This window comes from Lactuca virosa, chromosome 4, assembly GCF_052849685.1.
Source record: "Lactuca virosa cultivar CGN04683 chromosome 4, Lactuca_virosa_CGN04683_v6, whole genome shotgun sequence".
Lineage (NCBI taxonomy): Eukaryota > Viridiplantae > Streptophyta > Magnoliopsida > Asterales > Asteraceae > Lactuca > Lactuca virosa.
The window spans coordinates 446,542,830-446,568,251 of NC_136429.1; positions in this window are offsets into that span (position 1 = coordinate 446,542,830).

Sequence of the window (25,422 nt, forward strand, 5' to 3'; positions counted from 1 at the left end):
GGATTTCTTGGACATGAGACAGACTACGAAGACTGTGGTGGAGATCACCGCCAAGTTCCGGGAGAGGGCATTGCTGGTGCCCCAGTATGCGGGTGATGAGGACATGAGGAGGACCCGCTACCATGATATGTTACGAGCTGACATCCGGGAGCATGTCAGTTTCTCAGCTTGCCCTACCCTGGATTCCATGATTTCCAGGGCTAGGGAGAGGGAGATTGATCTGGAGCACATCCGGAAAAGGAAGGCAGCGGAGGGGCTGACGACGGGGGCTTCGGGGAAGAAGCCCAAGGGATCCGATGGTAGGCCGAAGGGCCAGTCTGTACGGGACCGCTATGGGAAATGCGGTCGGTCACACGAGGGAGCTTGCCGCACTGGGCCGGGTTCAGGCTGCTATAAGTGCGGCAAGGTTGGGCATTTTGGCAGAGATTGCACCGTCCCTACTCCTGCGGTACAGATGACAGACCTGATTTGCTTCCATTGCAATCAGAGGGGCCATAAAAAGGCCAACTGCCCGAGATTGTCAGCAGCGTCAGCAGCGGCACCAGCAGTGGCACCGGTCTCAGCGAAAGCGCGGGTTGCAGATGGCCGGAAGGCCAAGACAGAGGCTCCAGTGGTGCGGAGCCGAGCATTTCAGTTGACAGCCGAGGAGGCACGCGCTGCACCTGATGTAGTGATGGGTATGGTTCCTTTCTTATGCTTTTATGTTATGACGCTGTGATCTTGATATATTATGTATGTGCACTGTTTAGGATCGTTCCATGTGAACGGTATCCTAGTTCAGGTATTGTTTGATTCGGGTGCCACCCGATCATTTGTCTCTCTTGCGCTTAGCAAGAAGTTTCCCGAGTCTTCGAGCATGCTGGATTGCCCTCTGGTGGTCGAGATTGCGGACGACCGGTCGGTACGAGCGTCGGAGGTTTACCGAGATTGCGTCCTACGACTGTTTGAGGAGCGTTATCTGGTAGATCTGGTTCCCATACCTTTGCGGGGGAACAAGGTTATTATCGGTATGGATTGGCTGAGCCCCAATGGGGCAGTGATTGACTGTGCGCAACAGTTGGTGCGGATCAGGACCCCAAGTGGAGGAGAGTTGGTGATTCAGGGCGAGAGGCCACAACGAGGACAAGCTTTATGTTCAGCAGCGAGAGCTAGGCGTTACCTCCAGCAGGGTTGCGCAGGTTATGTCGCCTATGTTATGGATACCCGGGAGGCGGGTAGGGCGACGGTGGGCGATGTGCCCGTGGTGCGAGAGTTCGCGGACATATTCCCCGAGGAGCTGCCTGGGATACCTTCGGAGCGACAAGTGGAGTTCAGGATCGACCTAGTCCCTGGTGCGGCTCCGATAGCCAAGGCACCGTATCGGTTGGCTCCTCCCGAGATGCAGGAGTTGTCTACACAGCTGCAGGAGCTGTTAGACAAGGGATTCATTAGACCGAGTAGTTCTCCCTGGGGAGCCCCGATTCTGTTCGTGAAGAAAAAGGACAGGTCGCATCGGATGTGTATAGACTATAGGGAGCTGAATAAGGTAACAGTGAAGAACCGTTACCCACTCCCAAGGATTGATGACCTCTTTGACCAGCTACAGGGAGCATCTTGGTTCTCCAAGATTGATTTGCGTTCAGGGTATCATCAGATGAGGGTCAGAGAGGAGGATGTACAGAAGACAGCATTTCGGACGCGTTATGGCCACTATGAGTTCGTGGTGATGCCTTTCGGGCTTACCAATGCTCCTGCCGTGTTCATGGACCTCATGAAACGCGTGTGTAGAACGATGTTAGACCGGTCTATGATAGTGTTTATCGATGATATCTTGGTTTACTCCAAGACGCGAGAGCAGCATGAGGAGCATCTGCGAGAGGTTCTGGAGACTTTGAGGAGGGAGAGCTTGTATGCTAAGTTCTCCAAGTGTGAGTTCTGGTTGCGCGAGGTGCAGTTTCTTGGGCACCTTGTCAACCAGAACGAGATTTTGGTAGATCCGGCCAAAGTGGAGGCCGTGATGAGATAGGAGGTTCCGAGGTCTCCATCTGAGATTCAGAGTTTCCTGGGATTAGCCGGCTACTATCGGAGATTCATCCAGGATTTCTCCAAGATAGCCTTACCCCTGACCAGGCTAACGAGGAAGGCCGTGGTCTTTCGTTGGGGGTCTGAGCAGCAGGCTGCATTCGAGACACTGAGACAGAGATTGTGCGAGGCGCCAATCTTAGCCCTGCCAGAGGGCATGGAGGATCTCGTCGTGTACTGTGATGCGTCCATCTCGGGCTTGGGCGCAGTATTGATGCAAAGAGGGCATGTTATTGCTTATGCTTCGAGGCAGCTGAAGCCTCACGAGGCGAACTACCTGACGCATGATTTGGAGCTGGGGGCTGTTGTGTTCGCCCTCAAGATTTTGCATCATTACCTTTATGGGGTTCGTTGTACGATTTACACGGACCACAAGAGCCTGAGGTATCTCATGGACCAGCCAAATCTGAATATGAGGCAGCGTCGGTGGCTTGATGTGGTAAAGGATTATGATTGTGAGATCCTCTACAACCCGGGAAAGTCTAATGTGGTGGCCGACACGCTTAGCCGCAAGGCAGCGCCGATCAGGGATATCTGTCTGAGGATGACGGTGGTGACTCCACTGTTGGAGCAGATTCGCGAGGCCCAACAGGAGGCCATGAAGGAGGAACATCGGAAGAGCGAACGGATTGTGGGATAGGTTTCCTCCTTCGACTATGATAGCCGAGGGTTATTGACTCTTCACCATAGGGTGTGGGTCCCTTATCATGGAGGCGTGCGCCAGATCCTGATGGAGGAGGCACACAAATCCAGATTTTCTATCCATCCCGGAGCGACGAAGATGTATAGAGATCTTCGTCCTGATTAGTGGTGGCCCTGCATGAAGCGGGACGTAGCATGGTACGTGGAGCGGTGCTTAACCTGCAGGAAGGTCAAGGCCGACCACCAGAGGCCACACGGCAAGATGCAGCCGTTGGATATCCCGCTGTGGAAATGGGAGGATATTACAATGGATTTTATCACAAAGCTTCCCAGGACCGCGCGAGGGGTGGATTCGATTTGGGTCATCGTCGATCGATTGACCAAGAGCGCTCATTTTATTCCGATTCAGGAGAGCATCTCGTCCGAGAAGCTGGCCGACATTTATATCAGAGAGGTGGTGGCACGGCATGGGGTGCCAGTATCGGTGATTTCAGACAGAGATGTTCGGTTTACTTCCAGGTTTTGGAAGAAGTTTCATGACGAGCTGGGTACTCGTCTGCATTTTAGCACCGCCTTTCACCCGTAGACGGATGGTCAGAGCGAGCGGACCATCCAGACGCTAGAGGATATGCTGCGGGTATGTGTTTTAGACTTCGGAGGTAGCTGGGATACCTACCTTCCGTTGGCGGAGTTCTCGTATAATAATAGCTATCATGCGAGTATCGATCGACCTCCCTTCGAGATGTTGTACGGGAGGAAGTGCAGGACCCCGATATGCTGGGGCGAGGTTGGCCAGAGGGTCATGGGGAGCACCGATGTAGTGCTCAAGACGACCGAACGGATTCAGCAGGTCAGGAGCAGACTTCAGACTGCGCAGAGTCGGCAGAAAAGCTATGCTGATAAGCGCCGATCGGACCTGGAGTTTCAGGTCGGGGATATGGTTCTCCTGAAGGTGTCACCATGGAAGGGCGTCATCCGATTCAGGAAACGGGGCAAGTTGGGTCCCAGGTATATTGGACCCTTCAGGGTTATAGCCCGGGTGGGCAAGGTGGCCTATAGGTTGGATCTCCCAGCCGAACTTAGTCAGATTCATAGCACTTTTCATGTCTCCCAGTTACGGAAATGTTTGGTGGACTACTCGGCGGTGGTACCACTAGAGGATATTCAGGTCGATGACAGCCTGAATTACATTGAGCGGCCTGTAGCGATTCTCGACCGGAAGTCGAAGGATCTGAGGAACAAAAAGGTGGAGCTCGTGAAGGTGCAATGGCAGCACCGGAAGGGCTCATAATGGACCTGGGAGCCGGTGGATGAGATAATGGAGCATTACCCAGAGGTATTCCAGGATCGAGCAGCAGACTTCGAGGACGAAGTCTAAGATAAGTGCGGGAGATTTGTAGCACCTAGTTCCTGGTATGTATTTTATTTAAGTTCTTTTGCATTTTTGGCCTTGGACTCGGCGAGTTGAAGGACCAACTCGCCGAGTAGAAGCGGGATGGGACGCGAGATTTAAGTGATGGACTTGTCGAGTCGGGTCCCGGACTCGACGAGTAGGCTCTGTATGGACAAAACCCTAATATGAGGGTTGCACCCTATTTAAACAACCTTATACGGCCTCCATCGCCCCTTTATGCTCCCAAAAACCCTCTATAGAAAACCCTAGCCGTTATTGAAGCAATCTAAGCCATTTTGGTGGATTTTGGTGTTGATAGTCTTAAGAAGGAAGGAGAAAGGCTTGAGGAAACAAGAGGAGACCAGAAGGGTTCGAGTTTGTGCTTCATCTTCAGCCATCAGAAGGTATAAAGTTGCTAACTTGCTTGTTCATTTGCTAGATCCCATTTTGTGGAGATTTAGGGCTTTTTTTAAAGCCATTTTAGGTAGCCAACCATGAATGCAAGCGTGGTTGGGGAAAAGGCTTCGGATCTAGGTCCTTAAAGGGGTCACAAGGTAGAAAGTGGGTGCTTTTACGCCCAAGAAAGACTCCATGCAACCCAAGAGCTTGTTGTAGGACCTTTTGGACTAAAAGTCCCATGCATGCACGTAAAGTTTGTAACTTTACGTGCTAGAACGATTGTAGGAGCCTAGATCTACCTTTTGGTCAAGTGTTGTACCTCAAAAATCGAGGATTTAGTGTGTAGATCTCATCGACTCAGCGAGTCCGTTCTTGGGACTCGACGATTCCAAGGCTTTGAGTCCCATATCTGTTGAGGGTCAAAAGGACTCAGTTGGGTGTTAGAAGGGTTGTAACAAGACAGAAAGAGTGACCCAACGCATTGGACTTAATTTTAGACCTAGAGTTCATGGGACTCGACGAGTGCTAGAACAGACTCGACGAGTCCAAGGCAATCTTCTTAAGGTTGAAGATGAACTCGACGAGTTGTTCATACAACTCGGCGAGTCAAGGTCAGGACTTGTTCATCAGTTGAAGGTGAACTCGACGAGTGTTCATCCGACTCGGCGAGTCGGATGAAGGTTCATTGATGTTCGTAAGGAAGGGGAACTCCTCGAGTCGTTGCCAAACTCGACAAGTCGAGTCGTGGATAAGGACGATTAAAGGGAAGGGACTCGACGAGTTGACGGCCTAACTCGGCGAGTCGGGTCAAGTGGAAGTTGACTTTGACTTGGACTTGGTTGGGGGTAAAATGGTCATTTTACCCTAAGAGTAGATATCAGTTTCTAACTGAGTGTTTGTGGGGATTGTAGCTGGAGGATTTCCGAAGCAGTAGCGGACAGAGGTTTCCCGCACAGATTATCTGCAGCTTATTGTACGAGGTGAGTTATGTTCCAGTATGGGTGGGTCTAAGGCCACAATGCCGGCCCACCAAAGAGGAGTATTCGAAAGACGATTGTCTTTGTGATAATTATCTTGGTTTGGTTATGTGCTTTGGTCACGAGTATTATCTGCATGATATGTTACGTGTATTGTTGGGATTAGGTTCCCTGACAGCGGCCCTTAGGGCCGTAGGGTAGGTCAGTACCCGGATATGCCTGACTGCGTGTTTGTACCTTGCTGTTGTATGCTAGTGGTAGGGGGTGGAATAGTCCCCAGTTACCGGTTGAAAGATACCGACGATGGTTACCGGTTGAAAGATACCGATGATGATTACCGGTTGAAAGATACCGACGGCGGTTACCGGTTGAAAGATACCGATGATGGTTACCGGTTGAAAGATACCGATGATGATTACCGGTTGAAAGATACCGACGAGGGTTACCGGTTGAAAGATACCGATGATGATTACCGGTTGAAAGATACTGATGATATTGCTTGGTATGTGGTATGATGGGGGAACTCACTAAGCTTTGTGCTTACGGTTTCGGTTTTGGTTTCAGGTACCTCTTCGTCTAAGGGGAAGGAGCCGGTGGCGTAGCATCGCATCACACACACACATGATTTCCGCATGGAGTTTTCTGGGATTGTACTCTGATATGTTATTACTTTATGACTTGAGTTTTCAGACATGATTCATTATTTATGAGATGATGTTTTTTCACAGTATTTTCTTATGAATGTTTTTATAAGTCGGTTAATTAAAAAGAAATTTTTGGACTTGAAAAATGGGATGTTAGATGGTAAATCATCAATTACCTAGCTTCAAATAACTTACAATTGGATTACGGCATCTCGTTTTTGAATTGTGAATTATTGTGTTGGGTCCTAGCCTTAATATTTCATTTTGGGTGTTACATTAAGGATTTCCTATCTAATCTAAAACTTGTCTTTCTTCTTTTTTAGATGTCTACCTCAAACAATGCTTCTGGCTCCAACAACAACAACAACTCCTCCAACTCTTTCTCCCTCTTGAGCATTTGTGCCAAGGTGACATTCTATGGATCCAATTTTAATGATTGGATTCGGAATATCAGAATGGCCTTGCGATTCGAAGACAAGGAATACATCCTAGACAAACAGCTGAACGAGATAGACGAAACTAAAGCTACTCCTGCATAAATTGTTGAGTATAGGGCCTAATGCAAAGATGCTACTAAGGTGTCGTGCATTATGGCGACAACTATGACTCCTAAGCTAAAATGATTTTATGAAGACTATTGGCCTTATGAGATGTGTCAGGACTTGATGGAGAAGTACCATCAAAGATCACGTCAAGAAAGGTATGAGATAGTCAGGTCATTCATAACCACTAAGATGATGGATGGAGAGTCCATCACGACCCACCTGCAATGCATGCAGAGATATGTTGATTGTTTGCTCAAACTGAATATGAACTTTAATGAAGAGCTAGCTATTAACATAGTCCTTCACTCATTGCCTCCTTGCTATGATCAGTTCAAAATGACTTATCATTTTAGCACAGAGGAAGTCACATTGAGAAAACTTCAAGGCTTGCTGAGAACTGCTGAAAGTGGATTAAAAGGAAAGGCTGTTGAATCCACTCATAATGTTATTGCTCTAGTCCTGGCTGTTGGACAAGGAAAAGGGAAAAAGAGGAAAGCTCCCTCAAAGAAAAATTGGAAGGGAAAGTCTCTTGATGGGTATTCTAGTAGTGGACCCAAAGGAAAAACCAATTCTGCTCCCCTGCCTCAAATCCAAAGGATGCAACGTGCTTCTACTACCATGGCAAAGGGCATTGGAAACGAAGTTGTCCCAAGTACCTGCAGGGCATTAAGGATGGCAAGATCAAGCCTACCTCGGCATGTATTTACAATATTTTGTCTAAAAATTCATCCCATTCTAATTTTGAGTCCTTGATACATGATGTGGTTTTCACATTTTCTTTGACTTGCAGGGACTAAGAGAAAGTAGGAATGTGGAGCTTAGGAAGATGAACCTGATAATGGGCAATAGGAGATCGTCACTGTTACCAAGATCGGCGTTTATTCTTTAAAGCTTAGTAGTGGATTATGTTTAGACTTGAATAATTGTTGCTACTCGTCAGAAATGACGAGGAATGTTATTTCCTTTCATGGTTTGTATAGACAAGGTTTCAAATATTCTTTTAATAATGAGAATGGATCTATTAATCCGTATTATAACGATGTATTTTATTTTGAAGCATTTCCTAGTGATGATGTATATGAAACTGTGATGGTTGTAGACAATTTAGGAAATAGTGTGTAACAAATTAATGCGTCTAATGATTTAGACAAAGCATGCTTGTGACATTGTCATCTTAGACATGTCAACAAGAAGCGCATTGCCCAACTCCAAAAGGATGGAATGTTGGAATCGTATAACCTAAGGTCGGATGATACATGCGAGTCTTGTTTGCTTGTAAAGATGACTAAATCACCATTCACTGGTTCTTGTGAAAGAGGTGAACGATTGTTGGATCTCATACACATAGATGTGTGTAAGCCCTTCAGATCCACCACAAGGGATGCAAATAGATTTTATGTGACTTTTACTGATGATTATAGCAGATATGGATATATCTAATTAATCAAGCACAAGTCAGAAACCTTTGAAAAGTTCAAAGATTTTAAATGTGAAGTCGAAAATCAATTGGGCAGGAAGATCAAGATGCTCAGATCCGATATAGGTGGTGAGTATCTTAGTATCGAGTTCCACGACTACCTCAAGGAATGTGAAATTGTTTCACAATTGACACCTCCTAGGACACAACAACTTAATGGTGTGGCTAAGAGGCGTAATGGAACCTTGTTGGACATGGTTCATTCCATGATGAGTCGAGCTTCGGTACTAATCTCATTCTGGGGGTATGCCTTAGAGACTGCCGCCCATATCCTTAATCTAGTCCCAACAAAGAAGGTTTCCAAAACACCTCACGAGATGTAGACAGGGATGGTTCCCTCATTGACACATATCAAGGTTTGGGGTTGTGAAGCTTTCGTTGGACGAGAGACACACGACAAGCTTGAACCTTGAAGTGAGCGATGTATTTTTATCGGTTACCAACAAAAATCCTTTGGTTACTTGTTCTACAGACCTAGTGAGAACGTGGTCTTCGTAGCACGAAGGGGAGTCTTCCTCTTGAGGGAACTCACAAGCAAAGAGGACAGTGGGAGTACAATTGATCTTAAAGAAATTCAAGAGTCAAGCGATGAATGAACGCCTAACACTAGAGCTCAACCTGAGGAAGAAATTCCTATTGAACCTATTGACGAGTCATTACCTCTTAGACGTTCCAATCAAGTTAGAATGGCACTTGAGTTTTACAGTTTCCATATTACTACAGATGGTGATACGTTTATCACTGATAGTACACCGATAAATTTAGATGAGCCTTCTAACTACATGGAAGCCATGGCGGTCCCTGAGTTCTGCTAAATGGAAAGAGGCAATGGACATCGAGATCCAGTCAATGTATGGCAATAAAGTTTGGAGCTTGGTTGACAATATACCAGGTCGTAAGGCCGTTGGGTGCAAATGGATCTTCAAGAAAAAGAGCGACATGGATGGAAAGGTGCACACGTTCAAGGCACGACTGGTTGAGAAGGGCTTTACTTAAAGCTCGAGGTTGACTATGATGAGACCTACTCACCAGTGGCCAAGATCAAATCTATTAGGGTTATGTTAGCCATAGCTGCGTTTCATGATTATTAAATCTGGCAGATGGATGTCAAAACCGCTTTCCTTAATGGGAAGCTGGCTGAAGATGTTTACATGTGTCAGCCAGAGGGTTTTCTGGATGCTAAATACCCCAATAGAGTGTGTAAGATGGATAAATCAATCTATGGATTGAAGCAATCTTCTCGCAGATGGAGTCTTTGCTTTGGTGAGAAAGTCGAAGAGTTTGGTTTCTCTAGGAGTGAAGATGAGTGCTGTGTACATGTTAAAGCTAGTGGGAGTATAGTTAGCTTTCTAGTGTTGTATGTTGATGGCATACTACTCATAGGAAACGACGTTCCAACCCTGCCGGAAGTTAAGTCCTGGCTTGGAAAATGTTTTGCTATGAAGGATCTAGGAGAGGCTGCTTATATTCTGGCAATAAGGAGTAGAAAACTAATTGGACTTAGTCAAAGTACTTACTTGGATAAAGTTCTAAAGCATTTTATCATGGAGAATTCTAAGAAATGAGAATTCCCTATCCAGAGCAATACCAAGCTGAGTAAGACTCAGAGTCCGAGTAGCGATGCAGAGTTAGCAGAAATGAGTCGAGTACCATATGCTTCCTCGTTGGCTCGATCATGTATGCTATGACATGTACTCGCCCTGATGTGGCTTTTGCCCTAAGCATGGTCAGTCGATATCAATGGAACCGGGGTAAATCTCACTGGATAACTGTTAAGAACATTCTTATGTATCTGCGAAGGACTAAGGACTGGGGCCTTGTACTTGGTGGCAGTGATGACTTGAGAGTTACTGGTTATAGTGATGCCAGTTTTCAGGCAGACCGATACAACTTCCGTTCTCAGTCTAGTTGTGTGTTTACACTCAATGGAGGAGTAGTAACTTGTAATTGACATTTGATGATTAAGTAATGAATATTTCTTTATGAGTATTGTTTGCTTTTTTTGTCAATTTTTTATCTTGTGTTTCAACCTTTGCATGTTTTACTTCCAGAATAACTGGATTCTTCAAATTATCCACAATCGATCATACTTTGGAAGTAAGTAATGAAATAAGACTGTCATGAATTGGCTTCTAGAATGTCTTAGTGTTTAGACATAGCAATGGTTTGCTGCAACGTTCACGAGTACTCTTGAAATGGGGATTCGAATATTGGATTAAACCCACGCTCATAGAATTACTTCATGGAATTTATCACGAGTAATTATGAGACGATAATATCGTATAATCTTTAAACCGAGATATATGAGTTGTTGTTTATGAGTTGGTTGTGCATTAATAATGCGTAAACGCATCAGTAACTTGATGTTATAAGACGTATTGTTGCGTAGGATTTGATGACTAAATAGTACAAGCATATAAGTCAAACTTTATCTGTTCCTTTTATCCCAAGGGGTAAAAGCGATATCTTGGGCCCCTCAATGATTTTGTGTTGACTTATGTGTTGGGCCCGGCCTGGACTGAATTGATGTGTTCAATTAAGTTCATTGTTATAAAAAACAGAAATGGGGAAACAAGTTGTTGGACATTGAGAATGATTCTATTTCATGTCTTTTTCCACATGATATCTTGCATAACGAAGGATTATATGATCCCTTATCTAAGGACACACAACTGACTAGATCAGAGTTCGACAGTGGCTTTTGAAAGCTACAATTGCTAGTCAAATTTTGAAGTTGTACTTGCATTTATAGTTATTAGACTTATCCAAGTGGGAGACTGTGGGATTAGGTGTCTAAGCCCATAACTATAATTTGTATGTACTTTATTTGATAGTAGCATGGTCCTTTTGGGTTGCCTTCACCCTACCAACTTGAAAGGATGACTTTTGGAGAGAGAGGTTGGATTTATTAATTGGAATAATAAATTGATTTATTAATGTATTATGAAAATAATATATTAATTAGAAATCATGTTATTCAATTAATATTTAATCAGAAATTAATTTGGAATTAATTTTGGGATTAAAGGAACTGATTAAAGGAACAGGGGCTGTTTTGCAAATCATTGATAGTTGTGAAACTGGGCTGATGGACTCCTTAATTAGGAGTGGATGAAATCCTATATGGAGGCCCTATAGATTTCGTCCAAGGCTTCTTAGTGGGAGGTCCATGGGTTGCTTAAGCCTTAAGCAAGAAATTAGGGTTTCCTTCATAAACCCTAGCAACCCTCAGCTAGATAAGGGACCCCTAGGCTTAGGATTTTCGGCCAATGCTTGCTAAGAAGAAACCCTAGTCGAAATTCTAAGTGCCTCCCTCCTCTCTCCTCTCATCCTTTTTCTAGTGGTGTTTGTAAGCCATTAGAAGTGCAACATTTGAGGCACTAAGCTTTCAAGAGTCAAGGATCTACAAGGAGTTCTTGTTATTACTACGTAATAAGTAAGGTAATCATCAAAACCCTTTTGTATTATAAATTTTCGAAATTTTATGCCAGATCTAGGGTTTCGCGTTGGTATTCAATTTGCATGTTCAACTACTGAAAAACTTTGATCCAAAGTAATTAGGGTTGCATGTACACATAGGTTGTTGCTATGCTCAAAAGCCATCATGGTCAAGGCCGAGCATCAGAGGTCGCATGGCAAGTTGCAGCCTCTGGAGGTTCCCATGTGGAAATAGGAGCATATATCGATGGACTTCATCACCATGTTGCCGAAGACGGAAAAGGGCTTTAATGTTATTTGGGTCATCGTGGATCGATAGACGAATAGTGCCAATTTTCTGGCGATTCGGGAGAGCTCATCGGCCAAGAAGTTGGCCGATGTGTATATTCGCGAGATCGTTGCTCTCCGTGGGGTTCCAGTCTCTATTGTTTCACACCGTGATGTTTGGTTCACCTCCCGTTTCTGGTAGAAGTTCCATGAGGAACTGGGCACGAGGCTGCATTTCAGCACAACTTATCATCCGCAGACCGACGACCAGAGTGAGCGGACCATCAGACTCTAGAGGATATGTTATAATCATGCATTATTGATTTTGGTGGGAGCTGTGACTCCTACCTACCTCTTGCAGAGTTCTCCTATAAAAAAAGTTTTCACTCTAGTATTGGTGCTCCGCCTTTTGAGCTTTTATATGGGCAGAGATGTCGTACCCCGGTTTTTTGGGGCGAGGTTGGTCACAGGGTCATGGGTCAGACCGTGGTGTTTCTACAGACTAGAAAGATGATTCAGAAGATCGGACAGTGATTGCAGACTGCTCAGAGTCGGCAGAAGAGTTATGCCGACCGACGCCAATCTAAGTTGCAGTTTCAAGTCAGTGATATGGTGTTGCTGAAGGCCTCACCTTGGAAAGGTGAGATTCGCTTCAAGAAGAGGGGGAAGTTGGGCCCCTGATATATTCGACCATTCCGGATTGTTGCTATGGTTGGCAAGGTTGCATATAGATTGGATCTTCAGGTGGAGCTTTGTCAGATTCATAGCACTTTCCACGTTTCGCAGTTACAAAAGTACGTTGTAACATCCCAATTTCCAAGTATGAGAATTTTTATTCAAAAAGTGAAGATTCCTTTGGAACTCGTCTAGTTGATGGCCTCAACTCGACGTGTTGAAAGGCTTTGGGTCGCGCATCTTTTTGGACCAACCCGACGAGTTGGAAAGGAAAACTCGACGAGTTGGTGGCTAATTATGAAACCCTAATTTTTAGGGTGTTGCACCCTATTTAAAGGCCTTAAGTCCCATGTATGGCCTCCCTATTTGCTTCCTCTATCTAGAAACCCTAATTTTCGTGCATCCTCTCCCAAGTTGAGTGTGTGAGTTTGCAGAGTTGGTCCTTTTGGTGTTCTTTTGAAGGAGCTTGAGGGTGGAAGTGTCTAGATTGAAGGGAAGGTTTCAGATCCAGAAAATCTTTGAGTATTGCAGTTCTTTTGAGGTAAAAATTTGACAATTTGCTTATCTATTGCTTAGATCTCTTCCTTGGAAGCTTATTGTCATATTTGGCTCATTTTTGGGTTGTTCTTTAGGTTGAGCATTTCATGAAGTTGTCACTTCAGACCTGGACGTTTTGTGGCCTCTTTAGGCTTAAAGTTTCAAGCTTTATCAAGTTCTAGGCCTCCTTCATGCTTTAGGTCCCTTATTAAGCCTTCCTTGAGTTTTGGAGCCTCTTTGTGACATGCATGGACGTAAAGTTAGCATTTTTACGTGGTTTTCCAGCTCTTGGGTGCCAGATCTACATTTTAAAGCGTTAGACTTGATGGAAAAGGATTGAATGTGTTAAGCTGGGAAAACTCGGCGAGTTTTCCATCCAACTCGGCGAGGTGGCTAGACTTTTCCCGATTCTCTTAATACTGTAGGAACTCGACGAGTTGGTAGGTGCACTCGACGAGTTGGGTCAACATGGACTGTTGACCTTGACTTTGACCATGGTTGACCAAGTTTGACTTAGATGGAATATTGGGTATTTCAGAGTTTTGATGGAATTAGTCACATCGTGGTTGTAGGCATTTGAGTCGGGAGCTGAGATTTGGGAGTTGGATCTTATCAGTCAGCGCTCCTTGTGAGGTGAGTGTTCCTCACTATACTTGCTGGGTCGAAGGCACCAAGGCCGACCCATTGGATTGTTATCCTGGTTATTGTCTGATGCTGTGTGTAGGGATCTGTTAGATTTGTATTCCGGTTTATAGAATAATGATATGCTTAGTGATCTGTTAGATCTGTTTGACTGCCTGTGCATGCTAGCTAGTACTTGATATGATATCTGTTGTTATGTTATGTGTGGTTAGGTTGAGGCGGTCCTGCTTTGTGCTGGAGGCCAACAGACCCAGGGCATCCCGGATAGACTAAAGGCCGAAGGTGGCATACCAGTCAGACCGAAGGCCCGGAGAGTGTACCAGCTAGACTGAAGGCCAGTGGGGCGTTCCAATCAGACTGAAGGCTCTATATGCATGCTACTTGTATTGTTTTGGTTTTGTATGTGTACTGGTATTTTGGGGGAAACTCACTAAGCTTTGGGCTTAAAGTTTTGGATTATGTTTCAGGTACTTCCGAGGATCGCGGAAAGGCGAAGGCGTGCTCGTGCACCTCCTCATTTTTATTTCTTGATTTTGGGATTCTCTGATGTTTAACTTATTTTGAAAACAATTTTTAAACAATGATGGTTTTAAGTATGTTTAAAAGTTTAAAAACTTTCATGAATTTTATGGTCGTTATAGTAAAAAGGGCTATTACCCTATGGATTTTGGCCAACTGTTTCTTTGGAAGACCTGGTCGAAATTTCTAGTCTCTCACCTCCTTCTCAATCATTCTTCCTTGCTAGTGTTGGGTGAACCATTAGCGACATGACATTTGTGAAGCTTGCTCTCAAGGCTTCAACAACACAAGGAATTTGGATTGCTATTACTATATAGTGATCAAGGTAGGATTATACTAACCCTAATTGTGAATTTTGAAATTAATAGAAGTATGCTTGGGTTTTCTGTTTTGTTGTTCTGATTTATATGTTCAATTAGAGAAAACGTAGATGAAAATTATTTAGGGTTTCATGCACACATATGATTGTTTGTTATGCTCAAAACCCATTAGTGGTATCAGTGTAAGGTTTAGTTTTCTATTGAACTGATACGATGGTTGAATTTGAATAAGGAGGAGAGAACATAATCGTCATTCTGTTCATCAAACACGGATTGGTGTTCTTCCACCACGACGTATTTTTCCTACAGATTCGACCTAACACGGCGTGGTGATCGTCTACCACGGCGTGTTGAGCTGTCAGATCCGAAATTTTGTGCCTTATCTGCCTAATTTGCTTTTGTATGATAATTACTTGCTATACTAATCCTCCAAATTCGATGTTGGTGTATCTATGACGATAAATTAAAAGCCTAGATGATTAGGAGATATATATTAATTTTTTTGTTGATTAATATGATTATTTTAAGTGTATAAATAGATCTAGATATTAATTAAATTAAATAATTAATGTCAAATGATATTTGATATTTGAAAAGTTTAAAATACATCCTTATAGATCTTCTTATTAATTTAATTAAGTGATTAATTAAAAGATAATCAATAAATCCTTAAAATGGTTTAAATTTAATTAAATTAAAAGTTTAATTTATAAAAAGATTAAACCCTTGGAATTTTAAAATGTTTTAAAATAAACCTTATACTATGTATATAATTAAAAGGTTTAATATATATTATATGTATAAGAAATGTTAGTCGAACCGCTAGTACGCCTCATTGACGAAGTTATACTGTAAGGGGAGTTTAAGGAAGTGACCTATAAAATGGCCGCCATTGGGTATCCATTTTTACCCATCGCTCTCTTGTATGGCGGATGGTCGTTAGACGAACGGGTTTACCGACACACTAATGTGGTTAGTGGAGCGTGTGTGGTCCTAAAGTAACTAAGAGTGGAACAAGTTAATCTCATTAAAAGTATAATGATATAAAGTTACTAAACTATTTTAAATCCCACTCTTAGTTACTTTAGGAAAATGTGAATTTGTATGTTAATCCATGAAATTGCACATTACACTTTATAAGTCGTTAGTGGAGCGTGTGTGGTTAACCGACACACTAATGGGGGACTAATAAAGGATGGTAATGGGCGTCTCGAAATTTATCGTTGATTAATGGAGCGCGTGTGGTTAACCGACACATTAAAAAGAGATGATAAATGACATCGAGAGTACCAATCTAATTTGCATGGTTATTCACATCTCGTTTGTGATCCTCGGCATCCCAGTCACAAAAATGAGAGCATAATCGAGATTAAACATGCCATTTATTAGATTAAATAAATCTCAAAATATCTAGGAGTTTCATAAGATTGAAATTGTTAAAAGCCTTACCTACCTAAAATATATTCGAATTTGATTACGACATCCCTCTTCAAAGTTCGAATCGAAAATATGGATCCTAGCCTTAATTTAAATTTATGGGATAATAATTAAGGGTTAATATCAACTAACTTGAATTCTCTTTTCTCCTATTATAGTTGTCAAGTTCAGACAACAATGGTCTTCCTCGTTCTTTGGGAAGTGATTTTCCTCTTCCTTCTAAAGATGATCTTCTGCATTCTGATCAAGGTGAAAGTATGTTCCCTTCTTCAAACAATGGTGGAACTGGAGGTCATGCTTCTTAAATCTTCCTCCTCGACCTCCAGTGAATCTCCCTAAATCATGTTTTCTTCAAGCTGAAAATACGAACTTACTCAAGCCCTGTTGGCATGTAAACATCAAGATGGAAAGTCTGTGTGTGCGCATGTTCTGAAAATGAAATCGTACATTGACAGATTGGGTATGTTGGGTGTCGTTTTCCCATGGGAGCTGACCATTGACTTGGTTCTACTTTCGCTTCATGAGTTATATAGTCAGTTCATTAAATACTACTATATGAGTGATCACAACGTGACCCTAATTGATCTGACACATATGTTGATTGTTGTTGAAGCAGAAATGCTTAAGAGCAAAAGTCAAGAATGAGTGTTTAAAGGATCTATCTCCCAAATTTCCATGGACATTGACGATGGCAACAATGGTAGTCCAGTAAAGGTTTCTCTTCCCAATGGAAAAGGATCGGCCAAGGTCAAACTGTTTGACCATTTGGTAAAGAGAACGGCTAGTTCTAAGATAGTTCCATGCGCTAATCTAGAAAGGTTCATATGTTTCTATTGTGAATTGGAGGGGCATTGGTTGCGAAGCTTCCCTGACTACCTGAAAGATCTTAGAGATGGTAAAATCAAATCACGTGACTTCCATTTCAGGTACATCCATTATCTAACTCTATTATTTTTTTATAAGTTCTTATTCGTAGATTCCTAATACATGATGTGATAATCACAGTTTCATGTTTTGTAGGATCTAAGAGAAAGAAGGAAGCTTAAGAAGTGTAAGTTGAATCTGATCGTGAGAGATGGATTTTTGTCGCATGGTTTGATGATCGGATTTTTAAGCTACTACTTAGGAGTTATGATATATTTCTTAGGAAAAGTCTCGAAACATTGTTCTTCATTTCTGCATTATAAGGACAAGTTCTAAAATTTTCATTTATTATTAATAAAAGTGGAATTTTGTTTGGTTTAATTTATATTTGCTTGCAATGGTGTTTATGAAAGTGCTGGTTACATTTCTATTATGAGCACTGTTAAATGTGGATGTGATTCTTAATTATGTTGTTTGTGGTAATGCCATGATTGACCAAGTGAAAATGAATTCTCATCACCCAAGTTTCAGTTGGATAGAAACTTGGAGTCATACAATTCGAATTGTGTGATGTATGAGAATCTTGATCATTGGAAGGTTATGACTAGTTCATTGATGACATGTTTATGTGAGTCAAAGTGAAGGACTAATGGATCTAGTACACATTGATGTGGACTATTCAAACCCTTCACAAAGGATGATAAATTTATTCATCGTGATTTACTGATGCTTTCAGTAAATATGATTTTGTTTATAAGATTAAGCATATTTCTGATACTTTGAAATGTTCAAAGAGTAGCAAAACCAATATGAAAAATCTATTAGGAAGAAAAGATAAAAGTTTCTCAAAACTGAAAGGAAAGGAGGGTACTTTAGTATCATGTTTTATGATCATCTTAGTGATTGTGGAACTATATCACAATTGATCCTCAAAGAGCATCTTAGTGCAATTGTATGACTAAGAAGAGGAATCATATATTGTTCAAATCATTTAATCGAGAGTTGAGTCATATTTCGTTTCCAATCAAGTTTTAGAGTCATACTCTAATTACTACACATCGTATCTTGAATCTTACTAAGTATCTTTATAACACCTCATGAAATATGTAGTAGTAATGTTTTTTTACTCTAGCACGTTGGAATTGAAAGTTGTGATGTTTTGGTCAAAACAAAGGATAAACTAAGACTAATTACATGAAGTGTTTTCTTATCGGGAATCCACAATAACTTTTGAATATTGATTTTGCTTGTCAAGGAATGTTCCTTGAGAAAGAAACCTATATGTCAAGAAGTCAGTGGGAGTCTTATTGATCTTGAAGAGTTTCAAGAGTCAATCAAGAATAAACCTTTTAGTTATCACTAGCACGCGACTTGAGGCTGACAACCTATCATGTTAAAGTTGACATATTCTTGTTTTTGTGCACCTTCCAGTGGAGTTGGGAATGCTTATGAGTTCTATGGTTCTTATTAGAATGCAAAAAGGCAGAGCACATTGCTCAGTGATAGTACATTGGACAATCGAGGTGAGCTGCTCTAACATCATGGAAGCACTGGTAGGCCCTTGTGCTACCAGAAGGCAAGAAATTAAGATCAAGTAAAGTTCCGTCCATGAAAGATAAATTTGAATTTTTCATAAACCTTGTATAATGATTGTAGGTTGGAATTGATAGATTCACATGGATGGGAACACATACACCATAAAATCTAGGTGGCAAAAGTTTTTGCTCTAATTCATGAAAATAATTATGAGAAAACACTTTTGCTAGTAGATTTTAAAGATTTGATAAATATCATTATGGTTAGTAGTTGTGGTAATTGCATTCTCAAATTCGCAATATGATTACGACATCCCTTTTCATAGTTCGAATTATGAGAAATGGCAAGGAATTGTTTGAACTTTCAGGACATATGGCTATACATTCTGAAATGGTTTGAACATACACATACACTATCTAATGAAACATGTATAAGCTTGAGAAGTCAGGTTGAAGACTTATCGAAGCATCATGTACCGGTAATCTATACTTTAGTAAGAAAGTCAAAAGTGTTGATTTCTATAAATCCAGTTAGATTATGGGTACATGTTAAATATAGTGGGAGCATAAGTGTTATGCAGATGGAAGCATAATTGTTATGTTAAGTGTTGCAAGTTGGCAATACTATAGGAAACAAAGTTTTCAATTTTCAAAATTGTAAAGTTTGGAAATTGTTTCACTATAGAAAGGCTTGATAGAGAGCGTACTCATACTTCATTTCAAATCTAAAAGTTTAGATTGAAGGATTTTAATGGAACTTAGTCTTGAACATATATGAATATCGTGTTGAAATGGTTCAACATAGGAAATTCGACATGTGAAAATATAATGGCAAGAGACTGAAAAAATATCAGGTCTTTATGTAAGACATAATGAATCGAGTCCCATATGCTTTGGATATAGGATCGATTAGATATGCTATAATATTCAATTGTTCTGATTCTTCCAAATGCCATGGTCATTGAGAGGGAAAGAGGACTAGAACTTTGTGTGACTAAAGTTGTTAAACAACTGTCGAGAACATTCTGAGGTTTTACCAAAGGATTGGTTGTTTGTGGACAGTTGGAAGTATAGTGTTAATTTGGACGGATCATATTGACTTAATTCTAAATGAAGGTGACTCTTATTCAGAATTGATGGTCATATGGGAATATGGAAGTGTTTCTATAGTGGGAGTTGGTTATTAAAATCTACATGTGAGTTAGGAACCTTAATGTAAGGAAGGTGTTCAGGGAGTGTATCTTGAATTTGAGACTTCGTTACCATGAAATTGTTTTAAGTAACAAATTTTCAATGGAGCATTTTGTAATATCGTTAGCCAAGTCTCTGTGACTTTGAAGCCACGTCATCACAAAAGACAATGCATGTAAGGTTGGACTCCAATACATTTAAAGTAGAGACAAGAATTTGAAATTGTGAAATGTTCACAAAGGAAGAACCATAGAGAAACATAGTATGTATCTTTATAACATGGAATGACTGATGTTTAATTCAAGTGTTTAGTTGATTACTCGAAACATTATACAATGAATAAAGTCTAATTAATATCGTGATAAAATAATAATAGATTTATTTATATTTGTAGAAACAATAAAACGTTTGATCGATAGATTCTATAACTAATGTGAATAAAATAACAAGAACAATGAAGATCAAAAGTGTCGAATACTTAGATTCAATAGATTTAGAAGAGTTCAACGTGAACTTTTCTGTAAAATCTAGGTAGGGCAATACATACGATAACCCTAGAACGATACATGCATGCACATTAAATAGTCTAACCCTAGAAAACCATTATTACGGATGGACTAGCCCAACCCGTTAAAACAAGACTATTCTAGTACATAAAAATTTGACACAATATATTAATTACCCAAAAATCTCCCCCTTTGTGTAAAACAAAGAAAGGAGATTATTCATTGTTGTTTCTTCTAAACCTTGAATAGGCGAGTCATCAGATTCAGAAGGGTATTTCTGCTCACAAGATACCACTTGATCATGTCATTAAAGCACTTCAGATCAGCATCACTGTTTGATTTGCATGCGACAGTGAAACCCATGATATTGTTCAATGCAGCAGTAGAGTACAAATGTTTGTCTAACAGAAAAAACAAACTCTTCCGAACATTTTCACCATCTTTTCTTTGATATACCACACTCTAACCTGCTCTCTTAGTCTTACCCAACCTCCTCTTCTGAAAGTCCTTTGTTTCTTCCTTAGGATTCACAACGAGCCTTTTCTTCAGTACATAAGCGATTTCCACATCCAGTTTCGTAACTTCGTAAATGTAGCAAATCATCATTCTTTTTAAATGAGAAACGATTGGCTCAAACTTCACTTCATCGTTTGACAAAATTAGAAATAATGAAATCCAGTCATTCGGATTCATACAGGGTAGATCAGGAAGAGTAAATTCTTCTTAGGTGCAAGCTGCTCCTCGAAAACCCTTAAATTTGACATTTGTGAAGTGTTCAGTGGGAAAAAGAGCATAGAATTTTGCAGCAACAAGTTTCTTCAGGCTCAATATTTTGTACTGAGGTTGGCCATGCTTGGGATAAAATGACAAAAATATGTTGTTAACATCGTAGTCCAAAAGAGGAGCTTTCTATATATGAGCGAAACCTTGGAATAGGAAGGCTCTCAGAGTGAGTGGGAAGTCGAGTTGAGAGTCACCGGTATTATTATGTTCAAAAGATACCGACGGCTCTAACCAATGAACGCTCAGATCATCAATCGCCTCCTTCTGAATTCGCTCCAAGGTCCATGAAGGAAAAAGGGTCTTCTGAGTTGTAACAATGACTTTCGCAACCTCAACTTTAGCCTCTTTAGCTTCCAACTCTTTTCTGAGTTCCAAAATATCATCAAGCTCCTTGTCGCGTTTCTTTCTAATCAGCTATTCTCCTTCAGATAATACTTCCTCTTCTTCTTCATCATCAATTACTTTTTCATTCCCTTTAGATCTCGAAGCTTCATTAACCTTCGGATCTACATTCGGTTTCTCTTCATGTTGCTTGTTTATCTTCATTTCCCCCTTGTTTCGGAATAGTGTTGCTTTTTGAAACACCCTGTAGTTGATTGAGCAGAGTGAAGACGGTCATGAGTTTTTCCGAGAGGTGCTGTCGGACTGAAACTATGATCATTGAGTCTCGAGTTTCAATAAGATTGTGCAAGTATTGATTTATGTTGGGAACAAAGCTTCGCAATACAGCCTTTTCAGATTCCAAAGGATCAAGACGATTGGTTGTGTAACCCAGCTTGACAGATAGAACCTTGACTTTTTAGTCTTTGCCGCCAATTTATCCATGAGTGTATTCTGAGCAGCAAGATCCTTTTGAAGCTGCTCTATCTTCGAAACAACAGAAGCAACCATTTCAGAGGTATGAGTTTGAAGTTCACCTCGAACACAAGAAAAGGCTTCTCTTTCAGTTTGCAGAGTTGTGCCGAGACTCATAATGACCTTGTTTGCTGGTTCGATGTTCTGATCAGCAGAGCATCGGAAATCGGCCATAAACTTTGTGGCTTCAGCGTGTAGTTTTTCGACTTTTTCGGTTGACTCTGTAATGGTTTTCTCTGAAGCATGAATGACCTTCTTTGTGTCTTCAAGAACATTAGCATTAGCCTTAGTGAGCATCTCCACTGTAGCTTGATGAGATTAAAGGACATAGTCAAGATTTGATGAAGACTTGGAGGATTCCAGAAGTGAATCTAGCTTCTCATTCAACACCTCAAACTGCCCTTTTGACATAGGAGCGTCGTCATCATCACTCGATTGATGAACTATGAATGGGCTAAATATAAAATTTTGAAACTCATCTTGATCATCACCAAACATGCCCTCTGGGTCATCTTCTCTCAATGGAGAGGCTGTCGAGGTGCTTAGACCAACTCTAACACCGAAAGTATCACCTGCTCCTGTATTAGATACGTTGACAGTGACTTCTGGTGCACTGAAAAATGTGGTTCTTGGTGTAGTAGTTGAATCAGTGAAGATTGGAGTGGAAAGGGGAACATAAATCTGTGGTTGAGAAACACCTACCGAAGTCTTTGGTGGTAGAGGAGCAATTGTTATTTGAACTGTGGTGGTGAATGGAGATGAAGTTGTTGGGTTTTGATCATTCTAACACTCCTATGGTGTACATGCAACCCTATAAACCTTGGATCTATGTTTTCTCTATTATACATGCAAATATTAACTATTCCAAGGTTTCATCCTAACTAGCATATTATGAAGCACCTATACTACAAAGTTCTAGTTAGATGACATACCTTTTGATGTAGCTTGATGTCTTCAAGCTTTAAGAGCTTAGCCCCAATAGTATGGAAGCCTCAAATGGAATCACAAATCACCAAAAACACCTTGGAAGAACTTGAGAGAATATGTATGCACACTAAAATCGGCCCACTCTTATTTTCACACACTTGTGCCAATTTTGTGAGCCAAGGAGCCCTTTATATATTATGGAGGATTAGGGTTACATCCATGTAAACCCTAATACCCATGACCTTTCATTTACATAGGATCCATGGGTTAAAAGCTCCATGGACCATCCATGAAAGCTTAGCCCAACCTAAATGAACTTGGCCCATTCCATATATATAAGAGTCCATATTTAATTAGTTCTTTTTGATCACTTAATTAATTCTAAATTAATTCTTGATCAATACTAATTAAATAATATGATTCCATATTAATATATTAGAACTTATAATATATTAATATAAATCATAAATATACTATTCTCAAAAGACTATCCATATAAATTGTGCCGGTGAAGTGCAACCCAAATGGACCATACAGGGTCGGGTCAAGTAAATACCAAATATAGTTATGGACTTAGACATTAATCCAACAGTCTCCCACTTGGATAAGTCTAAAACTATTATTGAGTATGACTTCAAAACCTAACTGGCAATCGTAGCTCTTAAAGCCGCTGTCGAACTCTGACCTTGTCAATGACTTGTCCATTAGATAAGGGATCATATATTCCTCCATTCTAGATATCATATGGACTGAGACATGGATTATAATCATTCTCTCTGTCCATTTGTTGTTTCCCGATTTCCGATTTATGATGACTGACTGATTGAACAAATCAAATCAGTCCTGGCTTGGCCAAGCACTCACATGTGTCATCCCTAAATCATTTAGGGGCCCACATATATCGCTTTTATCCCGAAGGTAAAAGGAATGGATAAACTTCGACTCATATGGCTTGTTCTACTACTTGTTGAATCATACACAAAGGCACGTTTTAACATCGAGTTACCAATGCGTTTTCGTGCAATCAATGTATAACCAACTCATAGTAACAACTCATATCTCTAGGTTTTAAGAATATAAGATATTATCGTCTCATGATCACCCGTGATAAAATCCATGAAGTGATTCAAATGAGCGCGGGTTGAATCCAATACTCAGAACTTATGAGCACTCATGAGTGTTGTAGCACCACTTTTTCCACCAACTTGGACCTCTACAGACCAACCCATGACAATCTTGATTCATATCTACTTCCAACATATGACCGACTGTGGATGGTTTGAATAACTTAATCATTCAGGAAGAGCGACGTAGTTATTCTGGAAGTCAAAACATGCAAAGTGAAACACAAGAATAAATGAATAAAATATGGTATCAAACCCTATGAATATAAATAAACACTTTTATTTATCACCATACTGATTACTCATTATTAATTGTTTCGGTTTTATCAACTTTATACTTGAATTAAAAACACTAGTTGTCCCATGCTCCAAGCATGTACACTATGTTTTTCTTAAACAATAGCTTTGCCATACACCAAGTATGCACTCTATGTTTGTTTATGATCCTTACTTGTGAAATAAACCAATTGAACATAATTTCAATGATTCTAATTTCACACTCCCAAATCCTTATCGAAAAATGTGAGAATTTCAAATTCCTATCATTTATCGAAATCTGTTTAGATTTTAAACTTATATGCACTGAACCTCCTGTAATGAATATGTACAAAGTCACAAAGACTTGTCAACAGTCATTATAAGGTATTCCAATGGAGATCAACTCCATGGAAACTAAGTCTCATATTCAAAGTACATTGCTTTGGACATGCTTCTTGCATTAAGTTTTCTAATCTTACACAGATAACTTCCACCTATGGAGACAACTCCATATTCTCATTTTGACTATCACTTCTGAATAAGAGATGCCTCTTTTCAGAATATGTCAATATGGTCCTTCCAAAATTAGCACTATACTTCCAACTGTCCCTGAGCAACCAATCTTTGGTAAACCTCAGATTGTCCTCGACAATTGCTTAATCATTTTAGTCATATCCAATTTTAGACCTTTTCCCTTCTTAATGCCTCTGGGCATTTTGAAAAATTTAGAAATGACAAATATTATAGCACATGCAATCGATCCTGTACCCAAAGCAAATGGTACACGATTCATGATGTCTCACATAAAGACATGATTCTAGACCAGTCTTTTGCTACAATATTTTTATTTGCCATGTTTTCAAAATTTGACTATGAAGAGGGATGCCGTAATCATAATCGAATTTTGAGAACGCAATATATAGAATTTCCTTAAGTTGAACCAATCCAACATGAAATTCATATACATATTCTTGACTAAAGATGATTAAGGTCTCAATCTAAGCCTTTAGAACTGAAATGAACTATATCCTCTCCCTTAATTATAGCAAAACAACTTTTTCAATCCCTGCAGCCTCACGAATTGAAACTTTTGTTTTCTATAATTAACATTGCTAACTTGCAACACTAACAATAATTATCATGCTCCCACTAACATGATGATTATTAGCATAACACTTATGCTCCCACTAGCTTTCACATGTACTCAGAAATCAGCTGGACTTCTGGAAATCAATACTTTATTGACTTTCTTACCAAAGTTCAGATTTCTGATACGAGATGCTTTGATAAAACTTTATCAAAATCATACACCTTTCCTTAGATAGCATGCATGTGTGTCTAAACAATTTCAGAACTATGAAAAGGGATGCCGTAATCATAGTCTCAATTGTTTAGACCTTTTGCCA